Source organism: Callorhinus ursinus, unplaced genomic scaffold (assembly GCF_003265705.2).
Source record: "Callorhinus ursinus isolate GAN/ISIS: 27379988/994484 unplaced genomic scaffold, GSC_fseal_2.0 scaffold61, whole genome shotgun sequence".
NCBI classification, from domain to species: domain Eukaryota; kingdom Metazoa; phylum Chordata; class Mammalia; order Carnivora; family Otariidae; genus Callorhinus; species Callorhinus ursinus.
Genome location: NW_027397123.1, coordinates 4,466,213 through 4,489,527, shown reverse-complemented (window position 1 = coordinate 4,489,527; position 23,315 = coordinate 4,466,213). Strand labels below are relative to the sequence as shown.

General features: G+C 45.9%; 2 long non-coding RNA genes across 4 annotated transcripts in view; one reads left to right on the top strand and one right to left on the bottom strand.

Annotated features, from left to right (window-relative positions):
* Positions 1-6,975: 6,975 nt before the first annotated feature.
* Positions 6,976-22,274, top strand: LOC112810772 (uncharacterized). Of its 3 annotated transcripts, none has more exons than XR_012376008.1 (4): positions 6,976-7,122; positions 7,543-7,699; positions 8,195-8,589; positions 21,094-22,274. It is a non-coding gene; the product is annotated as an uncharacterized lncRNA (long non-coding RNA). The 3 variants fall into 3 exon arrangements; XR_012376009.1 differs by lacking the exon at positions 21,094-22,274 and adding an exon at positions 11,209-12,214 and having other exon boundaries at positions 8,195-10,523; XR_012376007.1 differs by lacking the exon at positions 21,094-22,274 and having other exon boundaries at positions 8,195-10,719.
* The window catches only part of LOC141371228 (uncharacterized), a 6,673-nt gene continuing 3,477 nt past the window's right edge, over positions 20,120-23,315 (bottom strand). Inside the window, exon 2 of the long non-coding RNA XR_012376013.1 lies at positions 20,120-23,028. This is a non-coding gene — a long non-coding RNA (uncharacterized lncRNA). The remainder of the gene's footprint in view (positions 23,029-23,315) is intronic.

Below are 23,315 nucleotides of genomic sequence, written 5' to 3'. Positions count from 1 at the left end.
GGCCAGAAGGGGGAGCTCTCATGCTTTACCACTCCTCACAGCCCTTTGCAGAGACATACTTTGCATTTTCCAACAGGAAGAAGCCTCCTTTACTACCCCCGGAATGGGGAAGGAAGATTTTCTCCTTGCTCAGCAACAGCCCAGCCAATGAAAGAGTCACAACTCAGCCAGTCTTGGACTCCCAGTGGACTTTTTGTTGCTAACAGCCCCTCCCAATTTCCCCCTTTTCTCTATAAAAGAACGTTCCTCTCCTTTGTACTCTGGATTCCCACTTTGTTTTGCTGTAGCTTGCCTGTCCTGAACTGTAATTCTCTACTATTCCCATATAAACCCATTTTGCTGGTAAAATCATTGACAGTTTTATTTTTAAGGTTAACACAAGCCAGAGCTTCTAGTAAGTGTCTAACCATGAGTTACTGAACCCAGTAGAACAAAGAAGGTCCTCCACATATTGACTGAGCACTGAATTATAAGAGAAGCCCAGAGTCTTCAGATATGCACTTAACATTCATGCAAAACAAGTGGGGACTTTGGAAAAACCCTGGAACATGGTGGTCTATGTACACTGTTGAATTTTGCATGCAAGGATGAATAGGGATTGGGGGTTAGATAAAGGGGGTCTGCTGAAGAAAGCAGAGCATAAATCAACCACGATGAAAGAAGTCACGTCAGAGGGTATAGAAGCAGAGATAGTGTTGGGGTTTGGGAAAAACAATATGCATTTTACAATTTTATTTATGGCTCACAATTCTTGGATAAATTGGTAACCCTTTCCATTAGGTTTCTTTACAGGTAGAATAGATGTGCTGCAGGGGCTAGATGTGGAGATAAGAAGCCCTTTGTCAAATAACTATGAGCGATAGGTCTGAGACCACAAATCACCTCATTTTTAGGGTACTGTATTGAGTTAATTTAGGGAGAGACATAGTGAGGTCTATATGCACCTTTAAAGGCTCTGCCTCTCAGAGGTTTCCTACATCTGTCATTCCTTTAGCCTACAGTGAGTCAGGAATGTGAATGAGCATGTCCCAGATGTGGGGCTTATCAAGGACTTGGGGAGCTCTGAGAGGTCAAGAAAACCTGGGGCATCTATCAAAACTGTCAGAGGGCACAATGAATGGGGGAGGAGTCTAGAACTTCACAGGTTATTCTCTTGGGTCATGTTAAATATTAACATTACAATTAGAAATCAAATCTCTGCCTAATAGCTTAAAAGAGGTTGTGGAGCTTAACCAAAAAAGCTGTGTTGGGCACCTTGGGGTCTAAGAGACCAAGAAGGGTTTGTTTGTTTGTTTGTTTAAGATTTTATTTATTCATTTGAGTGGGGGGAGAGCGAGCATGAGCAGGGGAGGGTGCAAGGGAGAGGGAGAAGCAGATTCCTTGATGAACAGGAAGGCTGACATGGGGCTCGATCCCAGGACCCTGGGATCATGACCTGAGCCAAAGGCAGATGCTTAACTGACTGAGCCACCCAGGTGCCCCAAGATTTCATTCTTTTTATGGCTGAATACTCTTCTGTTGTGTATATATAGCACATCTTTATCCATTCATCGATTGATGGGCACTTGGGTTGCTTCCATAACTTGGCTATTGTAAATAGTGTTGCTATAGACAAAGGGGTGCCTGTATACTTTCAAATTAGTGTTTTTGTATTCTATGGGTAAATACCCAGTAGTGGGATTCCTGGATCGTATGGTTAATTCTATTTTTAACTTTTTAAGGAACCTCCATATTTTTTTCCAGAGCGACTGCACCCGTTTGCATTCCCACCAGCAGTGCATGAGGGTTCCTTTTTCTCCACATCCTCACCAACACCTGTTTTTTCTTGTGTTTTTGGCATTCTGACAGGTGTGAGGTGGCATCTCACTGTGGTTTTGATTTTCATTTCCCTGATGATGAGTGATGTTGAGCATCTTTTCATGTCTCTGTTGGCCAGCTCTATGTCTTCTTTGGACAAATGTCTGTTCATGTTTTCTAGTGCCTCTTCATTATTGATTGTTTTCAAAGTATTACTATTTCCTTCTCAGTTATTCTTTCCATTAAAATTCAGAAATCCCCTTTCAAGTAATCAAAAAATAATTCCCTAGCACATTTCATGCAACTTGATGGCCAAGGTGGTTGGGCCTGATGCCTTATTGTCTGTGGTGTGGAAATAGTACCTCTTAGGTTACTTTTAAGATTTCTTTGGGGGTTTATATCTCTTTTAAGGTTTGCTCTTTTTTCAGCCTGTCTTTGTAAATTATAGTTCCAAGATTCATGTTTGTCATTTAAATTTTTAATTAATTAGTGTATTTTTGTACGTCTTTAAGTAAATTTGTTTTAATGCCATCTCAGGAGATGAAGGGCAGTGATATTAACATCTGTGTGTCTAGGCTTAGGCACAAGTTTGATTCCTGGCTCAGCTGCTGTGAACTTTGAGAAGAAAATGTTTATAAAGCCATCAAGTTACAAGTAATCAAGTTGTCCGTTTTATGCTAGGAGTGTTTCTGTTGTTGTTGCTTTCAAAATACACAAGTTCTTGCCAACAACTGCCTCAGATGATGGTGGTATCAGTTCTTGCTCCACACATATGACAGGTACCTGAGACTTGAACCCCAAACTACATGCCAGCATTGCGTGGCTTCTCGCTGTCCTCTCCAAAAGCTTGGCCAAGCCACCCCCTGCTCATCAGGACCACTCTTCAGGGTTCTAGGCACTGAGGATTAAATAGAATCACCACGCTGTTCACCAACATTCTGTATCTTACTCTTCGCTCTCATATAACTCAACTACAGCCCGTACATATCCCCGAGTCAACCAGCTGTTTTCTTATAACCCCTGGATTTTCAAATCTCTGAGATGCCTTTGCCTTAACATGAGACCATGCAAAGTTGGGGATTTGATCTGTATTATAATCCAGCCATCCACAGGATTAGACTTTGGGTTTAGTTTTCAGAAACCTCAACTCAGTGGTGGAGGGAGATAAGGGATTCTTTTAGGACAGTTGTAAAAGCTTTCTATCCCTTACCTTGACTTTGAGCTGAGAATTTGAAGCCCTGAGCTCTTCTTTCTGTACTTCAAAGCAAGCAACCAACCAACCTTTTAAATTTTCACTAAAATGATCTATGGCAGTAACTATATGGTTGGTCATCTAGAACCTTACCTCAGAGACGCTTCAGTACAGGTATCTTGATTACAGGTGTTGTGTTGGTCCCAGCCTGTCGAAGGTAATGTTCTCAGCTAGGAACACCCGAGGCTCTCGCCAGGCCCATATTACTTGTAGGGAGCCCCAGACATTTCCCCCAGGAGGGCCAATGTTGTGGCTGGACTGGATGTTGTTACTTTGATTTCAGGATGCACTTTGGGGAAAACCATCGAGGCATTTTGAAAAACAAGACTAATTACAAGTCTCAGCATGCCAAGGCCACAGAGCAAGGTCACAGACAGAGAGAACACAGACCTGGGGCTCTGCCTTTATTAGGGTCTGAGGATGGGGTCTCTGGGGTTTCATAAGGTCACTCTATAATTTGAAGCGTAACAGTGCAAATCAGGTCACGGGAGACTGGAGGCAGGGTCACTCAAGAAGCATCAGTCATTCTTTTTTTTTTTTAAGATGTATTTATTTTAGAGGGAGAGAGAGAGAGAGCGTGTGCATGGAGTGGGATAGACAGAGGGAGAGAATCTTTAAGCAGACTCTGCACTGGGCAGGGAGCCCAACACAGGGCTCGATCTCACAACCCTGAGATCATGACTTGAGCCAGAACCAAGAGTCAGATGCCCAACCGACTGAGCCACCCAGGCACCCCAAGGAATGCCAGTTTTCATGGCTACCCAGTGTCTGCGGAAAGGAGAACTTCATGGGTGTGGGGGTGCCTAGTTCCTTACCTGCTTATTTTACTAGTAACTGAGTCATACAGCTTTTAATATGTTTATCTGGAGTGGATGTCTTTTGAAATGGAGGCCTTGGCAATCGATGCTTAACATCAGACATTACAACAGGCAATAATAACTTTAGTCACCGGTGTGCCACGGCCCACCACAGACAGCCGTTGTCTCCTCCACCATCAGAAACAGGGGCGTGAATGCAGTTGAACCTGGTCACATCAGAGAACCCGGTCCAGATTCCTATCCTTCAGATTCTGTTCCCTGGAACCACTCACCGTACCAGCACTGTCTATCTGTCTGAATTCAGCCAGGGAAGCAGAACCACTCTGAGGATGCTGGGGTAAGGGACTGCTCATAAGAATCGGAACTTGGGGCACCTGGGTGGGGGGCTCATTCGGTTAAGGGTCAGGCTGTTGATTTCGGCTCAGGTCATGATCTCAGGGTCCTGGGATCGAGCCCCACGTGAGGCTCCGCGCTCAGCGAGGACTCTGCTTGAGGATTCTCTCTCTCCCTCTGCCTTCCCCCTGCTCGCATGCTCTCTTTCCCAAATAAATAAATAAATCTTAAAAAAAAAAAGAAAAAAAAAGAACCGGACCTTCTACAACTGCTTCACTTCCGCCAACCAAATCTCATGCCAAGTGCTTCCCTGGCCAAGTCTAACCCCAAAGCATGCAGGGCGAGGGCTTCTGAGGAAGCTAGCTCTAGTGTAGTGGAATAAACCACCGCAAGATCCATGCAGCGGATTTTTTTTTTAAAGATTTTATTTATTTATTCATAAGAGACAGAGAGAGAGAGAGGCTCCCCACTGAGCAGGGAGCCTGATGCAGGACTTGATCCCAGGACCCTGGGGTCATGACCTGAGCCGAAGGCAGACGCTTAACCATCTGAGCCACCCAGGTGCCCCATGCAGTGGATTTTAAATGAGATGTTTACATGAATGAGTTGGAAAGGAATTAGGAAGATTTTTCAGGGAAATTATGATTAGAATCCTGACACTTACACATGTTCGATTGCTCACAAAGTATTTTAATGGACGTTCTAGAACTTGATCTTCGGCGCTGACCTTCGGAATGATGTCCATTTCCTAGTCGAAGAAACTAAGTGATAGATTAAGAGAGTGGCCTGATGGCACGTGGTTAATAAGGCAGAATTGGTCTGAGGTCTAGCTTACCCGCTTCCAAACGTTTATGCTCTGTTCTGGACACGGCAATAGAGTGCTCCTGGCCCCCCTTCTTGATCGGTGTAGATGAGTCTCTGAGAACCGTGCCCTCATTCTCTCTGATAATCTCATCTCTCCCTCCCATCATTTTACACATGTGTCTTGATATTTCCTCCCTCCGTACTTAGTTTTTCATTCATTCTCCCGCAAAATGTCTACTAACTTATAAAATTCCCCCTTTTCTACAGAACCCCTCACCCCCTCTTGTCACACACCTTGCTGATCTCCTGACATCGTTCCCAAAACTCTCTCTCACAGATCTTCTTCCATGGAAACATGTAACTTTTTGTTACAGAAAAGTCTAAAGATTTGGGTTCTAATTCTGGACTTAACTTTCCCCTAGGCCACAATTTTCCCTCTAGGCTTTAGGCTCCTCATGTCTCAGATGTGGGTTGACTAGGATCCTGTATGTGAGACCACTTTGTAAACTCTAAAGCACTAGAGAAATGCCATTAGTTGTTATCCTTTCTTGTGGGATTCTCAAATGAAAAAGTTGATGCTGAAGGATCCACCGAATACAAAATATTGCTTGAATTTGTTAACAGGAGCAGCAGAGTCCTTGAATGGAATCAGCCTGGAGTGGACCCCGAGGAAGTTGTGCATACCAGAGGGGCAGGTACTGACAGCCGGCTGGGCGGAAAGTGGGTAAAAGGAAAACACTAGGGAATAATTCTCCCTGCCTGCCCTGGTTTGGGTTCCCTGTGTGGGATGGCTTCTATCCAGGCCTGGGTCTCTAGCCCTGGGGCGTATGGATCGTCCAGAGTGAGTCAAGGCCAAGGTTTAATCCGGTATTGGCAAATGCTGAAGAATAAGGGGTTTTGAGTCTCCTAGGTCTGATTTGAATCCATATAAACTGTGAAATGGCCAGGTCACCCAATTTCTCCGTCCCTCAGACTGCTAGCTACAACATAGGGGGGACAGGAAGGTGGAAGGTAATTTACAGCATTTGTGAAAACCTATACTTAGATATAAAAGGTTTTGCTCAAGGGTGCTCAATGAATTCTGCTTGCAGGAAGAAATATTTCATAATATTAGTTCCCTCAGCACAAGGAACATAGCTTACTCATTGACGCAACCCCAGACCTTGCTCAATGCCAAGACACACTATGGCCACAAGAAAAATCTTCCGAATGAATAAATGGACGATACAGTAAATAAAGAGGTCACGAGGCTAAAAGTGATAGCAGGGGGAGCCAAAAGCAAAAATGTCATCTGGCCTTAGGTGTGCAGTTGGTGAGGTTGTGGTGTCCTGCCTTCTCTGAACCATAACTTGTCATGGAAAACAGTGCATGTATGTAGAAGACCATTGGCATTTTCTCTCAAGATGAGGGCACTTGAGTGGGTTTTTTATGTCTAAGAGACCTTAGATTTACCTTTCCTATGAACTATCTCATCATAGTCTTTGCCCATTTTTAAACTAGATTGTTGTTTTTTCTTATTGATTTTGAGGAGTTCTTTATATATGTGGAAAATTAACCCTTTGTTATATGAAGAGCTATTATTTTTAGCATTCTATTTGTGTTTTATTTATGGCTTTATGTTCGTGACATCATACATAGAAAGACCACCCCAAAGCTGAGATTAATCTTTAAAAATACTTTTCCATGCTAACTTATGTATTGCATGGATTCCCATGCCTTATGTTTAGGCCTCTGCATCATTTGGAATGGATCCTGATTTGAGAGGATGGCTCTCTATGTCCTACCCTCCTCTGGAGTGCTGCTTTCTACATACTCCAACATGGCAGCTTGCGTCATCCAAGCGTGCAAGCCAGCAATTGAAAGAGGCTGCTATTAAGACAGAAGTCACAGTCTTTTGTAACCTAATCATGGAAGTGACATCCCTTCACATTTGCCATATTCCATTGGTTAGAAGCAAGACACGAAGTCAGGCCCACACTCAAAAGTAGGAACTTACACAAGGGCGTGCCTCCCATTTTTCTTATTTCTCACAGGAAAACTCACTCAGAGCATGTCCCCATAGAGCAAGGTGCATGGACGTTTCTCCAAGAAGGAGACTGTCTGTAGTCTCTCCCCAGGGTGAGAGGCCACTCGGCTCTGATCGCACTGTCTGCCATCTCCAGGGTGGTTACCTAACTAGCCTTGCTAAATCTTTATTCATAATGTGGGGTGGTAACTCAAGTATGCCTGGCTCCAGAATCTAGAAAACATATTCTTTGGCTCTGGAAACCATGGAAGATGTGAACCCAAAATCCTGGGAAACAGGTCTGTTTTTCTGGGTGTGTGGTGTTTGGTTCTGGTTTACAGAATGCAAATTTAAAACATGTGTGAAGACAAAAGGAAAGGTCAGGGGTTTGAAGGCAACCTTTGTGGGGAAAACAACTTCTATACGATATATACGTGGGTGGATGTGGGTGTGGAGAGGCCAGGCAGAGATACCCAAGTGGCCCCAGCTGCCATTCATCTGCCTTAAAATGTTCTTCTTCTGACGAAACTCAGCCCAGAAATCCGCTGCTGCTCCTGCTGCCCTCTGGATGCTCTAATCAATCAACTGTACCGGCAAGACTTCTCAGATGCAAACGCTGAGGAGCGTTAAGTGGCTTCTGATCTGAGGTCCAGCACTGCCAGAGAAGGAGAGGCCGGAGCTCAAATGAAAGTAAGCCCTTGACTCGGAGGAAATGATTCTTCCTGCCACAGGAAGAGCCAGTACATCCTGAGGAAGCCACGTGTGTTTTGTGGAGTCTGAGCTTCGCCTGGCCCAGCGGGGGAGAGAGTGAATTTGCAATATTCAGGGATGGAGCGTGTGTCTGAGGCTTTTACCTGAATCCAATCCAGGCTCCAGGGGAGAAGATTTATAGGGGTGATGAAGAGAGTTGGTGTTCCTGTCCACAGATAGAGACACACAGGAAAGAAGCCACGTGGCCGGTGTGGAACTGAATACTCCCTTCACTTAGATGCAGGCCCGCATGCTTGGCATGGTCTGTTCTGTGGTCAGTGTGGGCACATGTTTAGGCTGAGAGTGACTGGGGATTCTGCTAAAGAGATGACAGGCAGGCAGTGAGAGGAAGGGTGGTGTTAGTTGTCTACTGCTGTGTAACAAATTACCCCAAGACTTAATGGCTAGAACAACACATGTGTATTATTCCCCCAGGTTCTGTGGGTCAGGAGTCCCGGCATGGCTTAGCTGGGTGCCCTGCTCTGGGTCTCTCCTGCAGCTGCAATGGAGTTGCCAGCCAGGGCTGATGTCTCCTCTCTTGGCTCAACCAGGAAGGAGCCACTTTCTGGTTCATTCTTTTCTCCTGGGCTGTCGGACTAAGAGCTTCAGTTCTTCATTGGCTGTCAGCCGGAGGCTGCCTTTGGGTCCTTCTCTCCAGTGTGGTAGCTGTATCATCAAAGTGTTTAAGCCAAGAAGGCACTTGAGAGAGTCTGCTAGCAAGACAGAAGTTGCAATATCTGTAATCTAATCACGGGAGCGACATCACATCACCTTTGCCATGTTCTGTTCATTAGAAGCCAGTCACAAGGTCACGTCCACCCTCAAGGAAGGTAATTACACCAATGACAGGTGGGGGTGGGCATTGCACGCCCTCTTAGAAGTTGGCCTTCCACAGGAGAGGAAGAATCTGCAGGAAAATACCTATTCTTTTTCTTTTTAAGATTTTATTTATTTGTCAGAGAGAGAGAGAGAGAGAACAGCAGGGGAAGCAACAAGGGAGAGGAAGAAGCAGGCTCCCCGCTGAGCGGCGAGCCCGATGCGGGGCTCCATCCCAGGACCCTGGATCATGACCTGAGCCGAAGGCAGATGCCCAACCGACCGAGCCACCTAGGCACCTGGGAAATACCTATTCTTGAGAACTATTTAAGGAGATAAACTTTTCAATGAATTAAATGGCAAAGAAGAAAAGTTATAAAAATGCCAATCATTCTAAAACACATTAGGGCCGATTTCCTGATAGTTTATAAGCACTGAACTTAATTTCTAATGAGGTGGCCCTGTAAAAATAGTAAATAATGAAAAATAGGTAACTGGCCTGTAATTAATTGAAACCAGATGTTCCTCACCACCACCCCACACCTGGTCAAATTCAGAGTATTGTCCCCAGGGGAGAGCCTGAGAGTGTTCCAGTTACCTATGACCCCATAACAATAAGACAAAGTTTAGTGGCGTAAAACAACCTTTGTATTGCTTACAGATCTGCAGTTTGGACAGGGAGGTTGACTCATGTCGGCTGGAGTTACTCAGTAGGGTTGGCTTATGGCTTATGTCGGCTGCACTCAGCATCAGCTGGGGCAGCCTAAAGACTGGGAGCTGGAACCCTCTCCAGGTTCTCTCATTCACATGTCTGCAATTGATGCTTCCTCCCAGCGGGGGCGCTGTGGCCAGGACACCTACCAGCAGCCCTTTTATGTGGCTGCTAGAGCTTCCTCACAGCATGGTGCCTGGGCTCCAGGGATGAGCATCCTGAGAGGAACTGAGGCAGGGTGTACTGCCTTTTATGACTTAGCCTCAAAAGACTCCTAGTGTCATCCTTACCATAGTCTTGGGCCCTCTGGACTCGGGGAGGGGATGTAGATCCCGCATCTTGATGGAGGAGTGTCTCCATCGTAAGAAGATCATTTTGTAAGAAGGCCACGTAGGATGGGATTCATCTTTGGAAAATACGGTCTGCCACAGAGAGCAAACTAGCCCCCACGCCATCCTTGAGCTTTCATGTCAGTGACACAGAGCTCATAAGGTGAACAGAAGTGTGTAGTCGTGAGAAATAAGAGCAGGTGTAATGCTGATAAATAAATACAATCAGGCACCTGGGTGGTGCAGTTGAGTGTCCGGCTCTTGGTTTTGGCTCTGGTCTGACCTTAGGGTCATGGGATGGAGCACCCCCATGCCGGGCCCCTTGTTGGGCTCCATGCTGAGTGTGGAGTCTGCTTGGGTTTCTCTCTCCCTCTCCCTTTCCCTCTGCCCGTCCTCTCCTCTCTCTCTCTCAAATAAGTAAATAAAATCTTAAAAAAAAAACAACAACAATCCTTTCTCCCTCTTCTCCCATTGAGTGGGAGACTGGGAATAGATCCATGAAAGACATTGTACAGGGCCAATGTGCCAAGCCTGTGGGCTTGAGAGTCTCACTTGGCCTATTACCGTAAAGCCTATAAAACTTCCTGTATTACTTTTCTATTGCTGCATAACAAATTACCACAAATTTACAAGCTTAAACAACACCCATTTATTACTTCGCAGTTTTGTAGGTCAGGAGTCCAGACAGGTTTGCACGCAGGTTATTGCAACGCTGAAATGAAGACGTCAGTGGCCAGGCTCTGGGGAAGAATCTAGAAATACTCTAGACGTTCAATTTATTGGAGGAGGCTTCCAACATCCGTTCTTCTCCGCTGGGTGCGGCTAGGGAGGTTTTGACCACCAGAGGGCGCAAGAACCACGAGCCCTGTCGCCCGAGTTCCAGCTCCCCTCGGCCACCGCGGTCCAGGTACCAGCAGCATCAGCGTCGCTTGGGAGCTTGTTGGGACAGTGGAATCTCAGGCCCCCAAACCAAACCTGCTGAATCAAAATCTGCGTTTTGTCAAGACCCCCAGGCAATGCGTGTGCACATGAAAGTTCGATGGGCTCTACCTCTCGGTGGTTCTCACTCTTGGCTGCATGTTAGAATCACGGGGGGGGGGGGGGGGGGGGGGGGGGGGGGGTGAAACCTCCTGATGCAAGAGCTCCCTTCCTCCCAGAGAGTCTGATTTTAACACCCTGAGGCCAGAGTGTTAAAGGCTCCCCTGAGGATTTTCACGTGCATCCAAGGATGAGATTCTCTACAAGTCTAGCTCATTCCCGACTGTAGAGAACCTTGCGTAGGACCAGAGCTGTGCCGGAAGTGGGGCACATCGCCCGGGTGTAGCCATAGGCCAAGGACGCAAAGCCCCAGCCTCAGGGCTCTCCTGGGATGCAAGACCAGCCCTCTGGGACCCCCCGGGTTATAGTGAAGTCGGGGCCAATGTGACACACTGAGGAAGTGTGCTCTCATATTCGAAGTGCTTCTAAGACCCGATTCAAACAGACAGAAATTCTAGTTCCCCTGCCTCCTTCTTGGTCGGTGCTCCCTGATCATGATGCTGCCTCCTGGTTGCCACCTTGAAAGCAGGAAACGTGTTGATTCTCCCCTGCAGAGTGTCTGCTCAAGGAAGCACCATCCACAAGGCTAGTGACCCGGGCAGCCCCCCTGCTGGTGGTGGACCCGCCACCCCCCTCCCAGCTGATGGTGGAACCTGTGAGGGGGAGTTCAAGAAAGAAGGTACCTGGAGGACAGAGGAACTCAGCCGTGTTAGGAGGGACTTTTTTAAAAAAAATCTTTTTCTTTTTTTTAAAAGATTTTATTTATTTATTTGAGAGAGAGAATGCGATAGAGAGAGAGAGCATGAGAAGGGGGAAGGGCCGAGGGAGAAGCAGACTCCCCACGGAGCAGGGAGCCCGATGCGGGACTAGAACCCGGGACTCCAGCATCATGACCTGAGCCGAAGGCAGTCGCTTAACCAACTGAGCCACCCAGGCGCCCCAAAAATATCTTTTTCTTTGGGAGGCAGAGGAGGGAAGAGAGAGGAGAATCTTCAGCAGGCTCCACGCCCAGCATAGAGCAGGAGGTGGGGCTTGGTCTCAGGACCCTGAGATCATGACCTGAGCTGAAATCAAGGATCGGTTGCCCAACCAACTGAGCCACCCAGGCACCCCTAGGAGGGACTTTTAAAAACCTTCTTCCCCATTTAAGAGGTGTTTTGCAATCCCAATGCCCTTTTAGGTACACTACTTTATTTTCACTGTACCTAGACCCACGCCGCCTGAGCTGAGACTAGGTTAAGGACACAAATGTGGGAAACAGAGTGACAGAGAGGTGAGTGGATAAGCTAAAGTTTGCCAGGATGAGTCAGGCAGAATTAGGACAAGAAATCACTTTATGAAATGTCCTCATTTGCTAAGTGCTATTTCCAGGATGTGGCAATATCTGACTTCTGACTGTTCTTTCTTCACTGTTCCGGAGCATTTCTGGGGACTTCAGTGTTGTCCTTCCTTCTCCATTCTCCTTCCCCAAAATGAGGGTTTATTTTTTCATTCTAGAATTCTCAGTTAATCTCCTATTAAATGTCCACTGACTTCTATGATTTCTCATGTTCAGTAGAAGGTTCACCAAGTGTTCGGTAAATTCTCAATATATGCTAACAATAACGATAACGATTTCATTATAGCTTTCTTGAATGCAAGGAACTGATTTCCTGTTGTATCTCCAGGATTTTAACAAAATATTTGAGGAATGAATGAATCACGAATCAAGTGGAGGGATTTGCCAAGTTAAATGGAGGTGGGGGGAGCAGAGAGAGAAAAACAATCCAGCCTTGGGCGTGCAAGTGCCGTGGTGGGCGCGGGCCAAGCTCTACCCCAGAACCCTGAGGGATGGCATGTGTAGACACACTGTTAACACCATGGAAGAGAGCTGGGTTCGTCTTCTCAAATAATGGCCAATGCTCTGCATCCTACACCCTTTTCCTGTTCCTCTCTATGGTGCAGAAAAAGGAAGTTAAAGTCTGGATGTATTTCCTGCTCACATGAAATGCTGTAAAGTTTTTTTTTTTTTTTAAGATTTTATTTATTTATTTGAGAGAGAGAGAGAGAGGGTGAGCCCAAGCAGAGGGGAAGGGAGAGGGAAAGCGAGAATCTCAAGCAGACTCCTCGCTGAGCATGGAGCCCCATTTGGGGCTCGATCTTGTGACCCTGGGATCGTGACCTGAGCTGAAACCAAGAATCTGATGACGCTCAACCCACTGAGCCACCCAGGCGTCAGTGCTGTGAAGTTCTTTGAAGAGTTCAGGGAACATCCAGATGTTGACTCTATCAGTAGGGCCTTCTAGCTCTTTCTTCTGTCAAGTGCCTTACTCCTTTTGGGTAGAAATCCTTCTCCTTCCTGGGTCCCCAAACAACCCCCCGCCACCCAGATGTTTGAGGAGGGACATGGAACAATGTGCTCTGCCTTCATCCCATGTTTCTGCTCTGAGGCTCCACCTCAGGTCCCTCTCCCTCGACCCACTACACTTGCCCTTCCCCCATTGCTTCCCTCCCACCATCTCCCACATCCCAGTGAAAGGAAAGAGAAGCTTTGTTTCTCTATTCACAGATCGCGGGAGGAAGCTTCCATGAGTGCATGGGTGAAAAGACAGAGTATTATGACCAGAGAAGTTTAAAAATGCATAATAATATTTATGTACATTATTAATAGTTCCATCACATGGATTCTTAGAATTAAAATTATTGGGCTGAACAAATGCAGACCTTTTAAATTTTTATGTTGATCAAAGTTATACATACACATAGTAGAAAAGATAAAATAATTCGGCATGTAGTTGTCTTCTCCACCTCATGCCTTCTCATCCTTGATTCTACTCTCCAGAATCAACCACTCTCTTTTAGTGGACACTTCTGTTTTAATCTTCATGTTTACCAATAGAAAGTTTATGCAGTCTTGATTTTTTTAGCTGTATATATTACCCATTGACTTTTTACTGGATGATGAATTAGCTCTTACACATATAATTACATACTACACACATCCTTTCCCACACACCAATATCCTTCCCTTCCATCCAACCTCCCAGGGTTGTTATTTCATAATCTTTATGAAAACAACATTCAATGATTCTATGATTATGATTGGAAAAATGTTAGTCAGAGCTGAGCTATGTAGTGTGCTGTGATTTACATCTTGTCCCCATGCAAGCTTTTTGTTTTTCTTTATAACTGGAGTTAACATTTGCCTTTTTTCCCCCTTTGAATCATTTAACCTCCAACATCTCTGTTCTTCTGCTCCAATCTGGATTGGCTTCTCTTTCACAGGCTGCAGAATTCTCTCACTGGGACTTCCCCCTTCACCATCTTGCTAGGTTGATTCCTCCATTTTTTCCCTCCGGGTTTATTCCCTTGTTTTTTGGTGGAACTATCTTCTAGAAGCTTCTTGAGAAAGAGTGCTTGGGAGGCAATTTTTTGAGACATCATATGTCTGAAAATGTCTAATCCCATTTCCTACTGATTGATAGTTTGGTGTTCTTCCAACTATAATCCTTCAACTGTATTTTTTTTTTCTTTCTGGAAACTTTTAGAACTCATGTTCTGAAGTATCATTATTGTATTTTAACAGTTGTGCTCCACACTCTGTAGGTCCCTTCCAATTTTCAGTTGTGGGATTTTTCTTGTAATATTTCTTTAATAATTTCTTCACTACTGTGTTTTCTGTTTTCTCTTTTTTTGGAATTTCTGGAATTATCCTTTAATTTTCTTATCTTTTACTATCCATTATGTCTTGTATTCTACTTTCTAGGAGTTTTCCTTTTGGTTTAACACTGACAGTGTATATATCATTCATCAGTTAAAGGAGGTGCTTTTCTATTCCCATATTACTATGAGTTTTTAATCGTGAATCAAGGTAGAATTTTTTGGAATGCTTTTTTTTGCATCTTTTGATCTCTTAATATATTGAATTACATTTATCAATTTTCTTTGTTAAACCATCCTTGCATTCATAGCATAAACCCAACTGCAGGATTCAGTCTGCTCATATTTTGTTTGGGATTTTTTGCATCTATGCTTATGAGTGTAATTTTCCTTTCTCATATGAGATTGCATATTTTAGTATCAAGGTAATGCTAGCCCTATAAAATGAGTTGGGAGAGGGGTGCCTGGGTGGCTCTGTCCTTAAGCGTCTGCCTTCAGCTCAGGTCATGATCCCAGGGTCCTGGGATTGAGCCCCGCATCGGGCTGTCTGCTCAGCAGGAGGCCTGCTTCTCCCTCTCCCACTCCCCCTGCTTGTGTTCCCTCTCTCACTGTCTCTCTCTCTGTCAAATAAATAAATAAATAAATAAATAAAATCTTGAAAAAAATAAATAAAGTGAGTTGGGAGAGCCTCTTCGCTTTTCTTTCTGGAAAATAGTTTGTATAAAATTGGAATTACTTTTTCCTAGTATGTTTGGCAGAACTCACTGTTAAAAACCATTTGGCCTGTGTTTTTGGGTGTGTGGTCTGATGGGAGAGTTCAGGGAGCAGCGCCAGTAATTAAACTTTTTTTTTTAAAGTAAGTTCTTTTTTTTTAAAAGATTTTATTTATTTATTTGAGAGAGTGAGAGAGACAGAGCACAAGCAGGGGGGAGGGGTAGAGGAGAGGGAGAAGCAGACTCCATGCTGAGCAGGAGCCAGATGCGGGACTGGATCCCAGGATCCCGGGATCGTGACCTGAGCCGAAGGCAGACACAACCAACTGAGCCATCCAGATGCCCCTAAACTTATTTTTTTTCAAAGATTTTATTTATTTATTTGACAGAGAGAGAGAGAGAGAGCACAAGTAGGCAGAGAGGCAGGCAGAGAGAGAGGAAGAAGCAGGCTCCACTGAGCAGGGAGCCCAATGCGGGGCTTGATCCCAGGACCCTGGGATCATGACCTGAGCTGAAGGCAGATGTTTAACCGACTGAGCCACCCAGGCGCCCCCCTAAACTTTTTTTTAATTTAAAAATTTTCACCAGTAATTAAATTTATTTCATTTACTTGTTATATGACCATTTATATTTTGTATTTCTTTTTTTTCAAGATTTATTCATTTATCTGGAGGGGGGGATGGGGCAGAGGGAGAGAGAGAGAGAATCTGAAGCAGATTCCGTGCTAAGCATGGAGCCTGACCTGGGGCCCGATCACACAACCCTGAGATCACAACCTGAGCTGAAACCAAGAGTTGGCTGCCTAACTGACCGAGCCACCCAGGCACCGCTATATTTTGTATTTGTTATTGAATTATAGTTTTTTCCTGGAAATTAGTCCATTGCATCTAAGTTATCAAATATGTTGACAAAAAGTTGGCCATAATATACCCTGTCATTTTAATAACTGTAGCATCTGTATCTTTGTTCCTTGTACTAATTTTTAATTTGGAATGTTTGTGCCTTCTCTCTTTGTTTTTTCCCTAATCAATCTTTCCAAAGTTTTGTCATTTTATTTTTTCAAGAACGAACTTGTGACTTTTAATCTTCTCTATTGTATCCTGGTTTTCTATTTTAATTTTCTTCTCTTACCTTTATTATTTCCTTTCTCATATAGTCTCAGGATTTATTTTCCTATCTCTTTTCCATCTTTTAATTTGGTTGCTGACTTCATTAAATAGCATTTAAGGCTATAATTTTCTTTCAGGTTTTTATATGTGGCATTTTCATTATTGTTAGTTCTGTATATTTTCTAATTTCTCTTATGGTTTCTTCTTTGACTAGTGAATTATTTTTTTTAAAGATTTCATTTATTTATTTGACAGAGAGAGAGACAGCGAGAGAGGGAACACAAGCAGGGGGAGTGGGAGAGGGAGAAGCAGGCTTCCTGCGGAGCAGGGAGCCCGACGCGGGGCTCGATCCCAGGACCCTGGGATCCTGACCAGAGCTGAAGGCAGACGGAATTCTGGTGCCCCAGAATAGGTAGTGTTTTGCTCAGCGAACAAAAGAGCTGAGAGTTGCCCCAGGCGGCTTGTCGTGTGGATCTGCGAACCTCATCAGTGGCAGTGGGCCCCTCGGAGAGCCGTGTCCCACCCAGAGCTCTCTGTTCCTCTAGCGGCCTGAGCGTCTGCTTGTGCAGCCGGCTTCCCCCCTTCTGTCCCTCCTCTCCTCAGGTTTGCAGGGGTGAGGACAGTTGTTTCCTATTAAATTAACCATACTTAACTTTAAAAAATATATATTTTTAAATAAAACCCCCCCAAAAGGGTGCGTAATCCCAATACATAAAACAGAAACAAACAAGCAAACGAAAAAACAACCCTACCAAAGCTGCCTTGTTTGGAGGGCCCTCCAAAATGGAGGCGGAGCAAAATGAAATCCTTCCAGTTTCTCCCTTGGCCTCTGCAAGCTTGCATCACCTTCTCATTTTAAGAATTTGCCTAATAAGTGATGTGGAAAAACACTCCGAGCTAAACCCAACCTCCATGGGGACGTGACCAGCATTCTAGAATTCTTACATTGCTCCTTGCCCTATTTCCCTAGCACCTGTTCTCCAGCATCTTGGGAGTGTGGTTGTTGAAATCATGATCCCCAGATGCTCATTCAAATACCACCACCACCACCACCCCGCCCCGGAACATATAATAAAAACTAAAACATCGATTGGGCATTCACTGTGTGCTCGAGCCCAGGCTAAGCATTTCACTTATCAGATATCTTATCATCATCTCTCAAAACCCCTTGAGGTGGGCAATCACGTTTGCCAAACTTCACAGGGGGAGGCTGTAAACTCACGGACTACAGGGATTGTGTCTCTGTCGGCAGCTTGATCCCCATTTTCCAGAAGAGCAGCCGACAATGTGTGTGTCAGTGGGTAGGGGGGACAGCCTAGAACATCACTGCAGTTTATCAGAAGACTCCCCATCATCGCTGCTGAAAGGAAGCCTCCAATCTGGAAGTTTCCTTGAAGAGTTCCCAGTCCCGGGGAAAAACACAGATGGACCTTCCACGGGGTGTTGCTGGTCACTCCCAAAGCAGCTATGAGTCCTACAGAAAATGTTGTACTTGGTCCCGGGAACTCCTTGCAGCAATGAACCCAAATGGTCAGAAAAAATGCGATTTTTCAGGTTTTGAGAAGCAGCACAGGCCACTTTTTCTTAGACTGGGTTTTGGGCCCCTCATTTTGGTTTCTAGAGTGGGAATAAAATATATAAAATTAGAAGGCAAAACAGAAAACTAGGTGCTGGGGAGAAGGAAGAAATCTTTGGGAGTTTCTGATTGACAACATGCAAAATGAAACCAAACCAAACCAGACCAAAACAAAACAAAACAACCCTCTTCCTCCCTCCTGCCCTGTTTTTGTCAAGGTGCCGATCCGCGGGCAACTCAAGGTACGCCAGGCTTCCTCCCCAGAGAGCCCAAGTTTAGGGGCAGGTCATAGTCTTGGGCTGGGTGTCTTTGCTGTGACAGGAACAGCAATGACACTTTCATCCAAGACGCTGAACAAAGCAGAGAAGTTCATGAGAAACGGAGGACCCCCACAGCTCTGACTGGGAGGTAAAGGTGGAGGGTGGCCGGCAGGGAACTGTCCAGCTTGCCTCACGGCAGCTGGTTTTAACCTGGCGCACATCTGTTTTGTAGAAATGGAACTCGGTCTTGCCCAAAGGGAGGACTCTCAGGATGTAGGCAAGGAATGGAAAGTGGGGACATCAGAGAATTCGGGACTTTCCAGGGTGGAGAGTGTGGGAAGGAATTTGCTAAAATCAGACACGCTGGGGAAGAAACCTTACGCACACTGAGGGTGTGGGAGAGATTTGGTAAGAAGTCAAGATTTCCCAGCCCCACGTGGGCACGCTCCGAGAAGAAATCAGAAGTCACAGTTCATTGGAAACAGATAGATACCGTCAGGAAATCTTGAAGTATCTGGGGAATGCAAATATCACACTATTGCTTATTATTTGTCAGAAATACATAAGCCCACACTCTCTTGAGCACCCACGTAGGAGTAGAAAATGGAACAGTCAGCATAGATTCTATCTGTATGCCAAATCTTCAAGTGGAAAAATACTACAGAAAGTACACAAAATCTGGACTCCTCAACCCACCATCACATCCCGGCTGGAAGGAGATGCCAGTGGGCAGTCTCAGGACCCTGCTGCTCCCCTGAATGAAGGGAAGGCAGAAATAATGGACAAGAGGCAGGTGGTTTTCAACCATAGAGCTTTTAGGATGGAGAAACATGGGGTGCTCTTAGGTGGCCTTGCCCCGAGATTTCATTTTCACACACCAGCCCCTCGCATGTTTCCAAGGACATTAGGTTCTGATGAGTTTCCTTCTCTCCACAGCCCCGACACGAACCATGAACCTTAGTCAGAAATCTGTCTGCAAAGGCAGAGATCGGGAAAGGTATAAACAACGCTGACCGCAAGCCCAATTCCCCACGTAGCTCAACCCCCAAGAAAGAATCTTAAGCCAACTGGGGCACCTGGGTGGCTCATTCGGTTAAACGTCTGCCTTCGGCTCAGGTCATGATCGCAGGGTCCTGGGATCGAGCCCTGCATCAGGCTCCCTGCTCCGTGGGAAGCCTGCTTCTCCCTCTCCCACTCCCCCTGCTTGTGTTCCCTCTCTCGCTGTGTCTCTCTCTGTCAAATAAATAAATAATATCTTAAAAAAAAAAAGAATCTTAAGCCAACCTTGATGTTTCTTGAAGACAACAATCCTGTGCAGTGACAAGAATCCTGTGGGTTCTGGGAACAGATGTTCCAGGTGAGGTGAGGGACATCTTGACAGCTAGATGACTTGGGGTGGGTGACCTCCACCAACATGCCTGGGGATGCCCAGGCCAGCCCTGACCTCTGTTTGTCCAGCTGCCTACTGGACCTGTCCATCTGGAGGTTCTGTAGGCTCATCTCCAACCCGTTTTCCTAAGTAGAAACTCTTGATGTATTTCAGCAAAACATTTTATTTAAATCTTCCACTCCCCCTTCAGTATCAAATCATAGGCTGAGCCTCACGCTGGGCCCCACTCCTAAATATGAACTGATAAGCAAGGATCATGCACAGTTGAGGAAAGCATCTAACACAAAAGCCAAGAGACTCTTTTTTAAGATTTTGTTTATTTCTTTGACAGAGAGAGACACAGCGAGAGAAGGAACACAAGTAGGGGGAGTGGGAGAGGGAGAAGCAGGCTTCCCGCCGAGCAGGGAGCCCGATGCAGGGCTCGATCCCAGGACCCTGGGATCATGACCTGAGCCGAAGGCAGAGACTCAACCAACTGAGCCACCCAGGCGCCCCAAAAGCCAAGAGACTCTTAAAGAAGAGCAAGATGGGAGGACTTTCCATCCCAGATACATCAAGACTAATTATAAAGCCATAAATATAATTAGGATAATTAAGTATATATAATTAAGGTAGTGTGGATTTTGCAGAGGGATAGACCAGTAGACCAAGGAAGCTCCGAAACACCCAGGGTTGGATGGATGGATGCTTGATGTCCAACAGAGAGCAATGCAAGGAGACACGTGAACCAATGTTCATTGCAGCACTATTTTTAATAGCCCAAACTGAGAAGCCCTCAAATATCCATCAACATAATTGATAAGTGGTGGTATTTAACCACAATTTATTTTATCAGCACCATATCAATACTATATGATATTAAAAATGAACCAATTTCAGCTGTACACGATAAGGTGAATGACTCACAAACATAATGTTAAATGAAAAAAAGCCAAACATAAAAGACTTCAAAGTGTGTTATTCTACTTGTATAAAGCTCAGAAATAGTCAAAACTAAACTAGGGCTTCAGGGAATATGTGCCTAAGTGGTAAAACTAAAGAAAAGCCAAGGAAGGGATTTTCAGAGAGGTCAGATTTTATTTGTGGGGAGAAGGGGTTTGAGTGAGAAGGCGTTTGTGGCTTCTGGGGGTGCTGGCAACATGCTTTTTCTTGGCCTGGATGGTAGGTCTGTGGGTTTTTCCTTTATAATTATATATTAAGCCATGCATTTATATTTTATTTTTAATTTTATGTTTTAGAGAGACAGCACGTGCACGTGTGCACGAAAGCTGGGGGGGGAGGTGGAGGAAGGGGGTAGAGAGAGAATCTCCAGCAGACTCCCTGCTCAGTGCAGAGCCCGATGCAGGGCTCCATCCCACGACCCTGAGATCATGACCTGAGTCGAAATCAACAGTCGGACGCTTACCCGACGGAGCCACCAGGTGCCCCTTAAGCCATACATTTATATTTTATGCCCTTTCCTGTGTGTATTCTCTGTCACAAAAAGATCTTTTGTAAACATGAAGTACCAAGGGAAAAAATCTAGCAGAAGATATGAAAGTGGGGGAAGGGAGAATTGAAGGAAGGGGTCCAAAGTTATAAAATTCCAGTTATCAGATAACTATGCGCTAGAGATGCAAGGAACAACGTGACAACCATAGTAAATACGCTGTGTGATAGACAGGGAAGTTGTTAAGAGAGTAGATCCTAAGAGTTCTCACCACAAGGAGAAAATTATTTTCCTTTCTTTTCTTCTTCTTTTTTTTTTTAAAGGTTTAATTTATTTATTTGAGAGACAGCAAGAGAGAGAGTGTGAGCAAGGGGACGGAGCGGGGGCGAAGGAGACTCCCCTCTGAGCGCAAAGCATGGAGCCTGATGCAGGGCTGCATGAGGGGCTCGATGTGGGACTCGATCCTGGGATCCTGAGATCATGACCTGAGCCAAAGCCAGACGCTCAACCAACTGAGCCACCCAGGCACCCCTCTTTTCTTTTTACTGTCTCTCCATGAGAAGAAGAACATTAGCCGAACCTAGTGTGGTGATCATTTCACAACAGATATGTCAGACCATCATGTTGTACATCTTAAATTACACAGTGATGTACGTCAGTTACTTCTCAGTAAAACTGGTAAAAAAGATAAGAAAGAACTTTCCAAGAAGCATTATTTCTCGAAAGTATGTAACTCATGGTGGTGATGCCTACACACAACTCTGAGTTTACTTGACACCACTGAGCTTCACACCCAGAAATGGTTCTGATGGTAACTTTTATGTGTATTTTGCCCCAATTAAGAAAAATTCCTCAACACCCAGAGTGACATTAAAACCTCCCTAAATATTGGAGAGTGACCCCATGTGGACATGTCAGAAAACTCAGTGTTGCAAAGATACCCCCCAATTGGTTGGTTATAGTGTAACAATCAAGTTCCCATTGTTGATTTTTTTCCCCCCTTTGGAACTTGACAAGCTGACTCTGGTCCAAGAGGAATGAGACGGGAAGCCTTGCTCACCACACATCAAGACTTCCTTTAACGCTCAAGTCATGAAGGCAACATCTCAGACCCAGGGCTGGATGGAAGATCCGCAGAACCGACCCGAGCGCCCAGAGACACACATGCCCAGGGGAGGCATAGGGGGGCCGGGCCAACAGTGGGACGCTGGCTAACTGGGGAGTTCCCCCCAAAAAACGCACCCGGCAGCTTTAGTCATCGGAGCCGAAAGCCAGAAACAGCCTGCTGTCCATACTGTGGCTGAATCTGAGAAATCGTGTTGAGCGAGGAGAGCAAGTCGCAGATGACACACGGCGTGGTTCCGCTGCATAAAGCTCGAGAGCAAGTAAAACTAAAAAATGTATTGTTTAGGGATGCATACCAGTGGGATTTGAAAAAACGGTTAAAAATGTGAGGGAATGAGGACTGTCAAGTGAGGGGTGATGGGGAATTCTGGAAGGGAAGTGGGGTGGGGCAGGGGAGGGGCCCAAGGTAGTCACAGGGGTACTCACGAGGGATGTGCTGGTTCTCAAACTGGGTGGGGGGGCTATGGGCTCACTTTATTGTTAGGCTTTATAACTCAAGTCTATGACGCAGACACTTTTTAGTATGTATCGATTATCATGTAATAAAAATGGGAAAGGGAAAGAATGGTGCCCAGTCCTAAGCCATGAAGAATACCAGTTTCTACAGACCAGGGAACAGAGAGGGTTGTGCATAAAAAGGTGAGCTGGTGCTGCCAGTGAGGTAGGAGGGGAGCCAGAAACTGGGGCATCCTGGAGGCGGAGAGAACCTCCCAGAAGGACGACGGGTCTCCTGGGTTGTAGCTTCTAAGAGCAGGGTGGGAAGAAGAGGGCTGGAAAACAGCCCAGATTTGGTCCCTTGGGGGTGACCCCTGGGCTTGGGGGAGCGGTTCTGGGGGATTCGTGAGGACGGACAGAAGCTACATCGTGGCCGGCTGCTGACCAACCGGAGAGATGCACCAGCGGAGGCCTAGGGTGGTCGAGAGGGAAAGGCAGGACGGCTGACTTCAGCCTCCGCTGGGTGTGGGTGCCCCACCCCCACTCCAGCTCTTCTCCCAGGAACAGCTGGTCGGAGGGGAACACGACTCCGGCCGGACATACAATTCTGGCCACAAGGTTGTGACTCTTTGGTCCGGCCGGAACTCCTGGGGGGAGGGGAGGGCCTGGTCCCTGGTCCTTGCCCTGGAAGTCCGGCCCTGTAGGGACAGAAGGAGGAGAAAACTGGAAGGTATGGATGTGGGGGTGCCTGGGAAGGGCCCTGGGGCCTGGGCCTGGCCTGTAAGGGTCCGGGTCTCTTCCGCAAGCCACGGGAAACCCTCTCTGGGTCCCCTAGGTCCTCCTTCCCTATGCCCTGGGCAGGCGGGCATCAAGCAGCCCTTTCTGTGTTCTGCTGTGTGGACAGACAGACACCAGTTTGATGTCCCCAGACCCAGGTGGCCTGTCATAACACAGCCACAGTGCAAGAACTGGCCTGGCTTCCTCC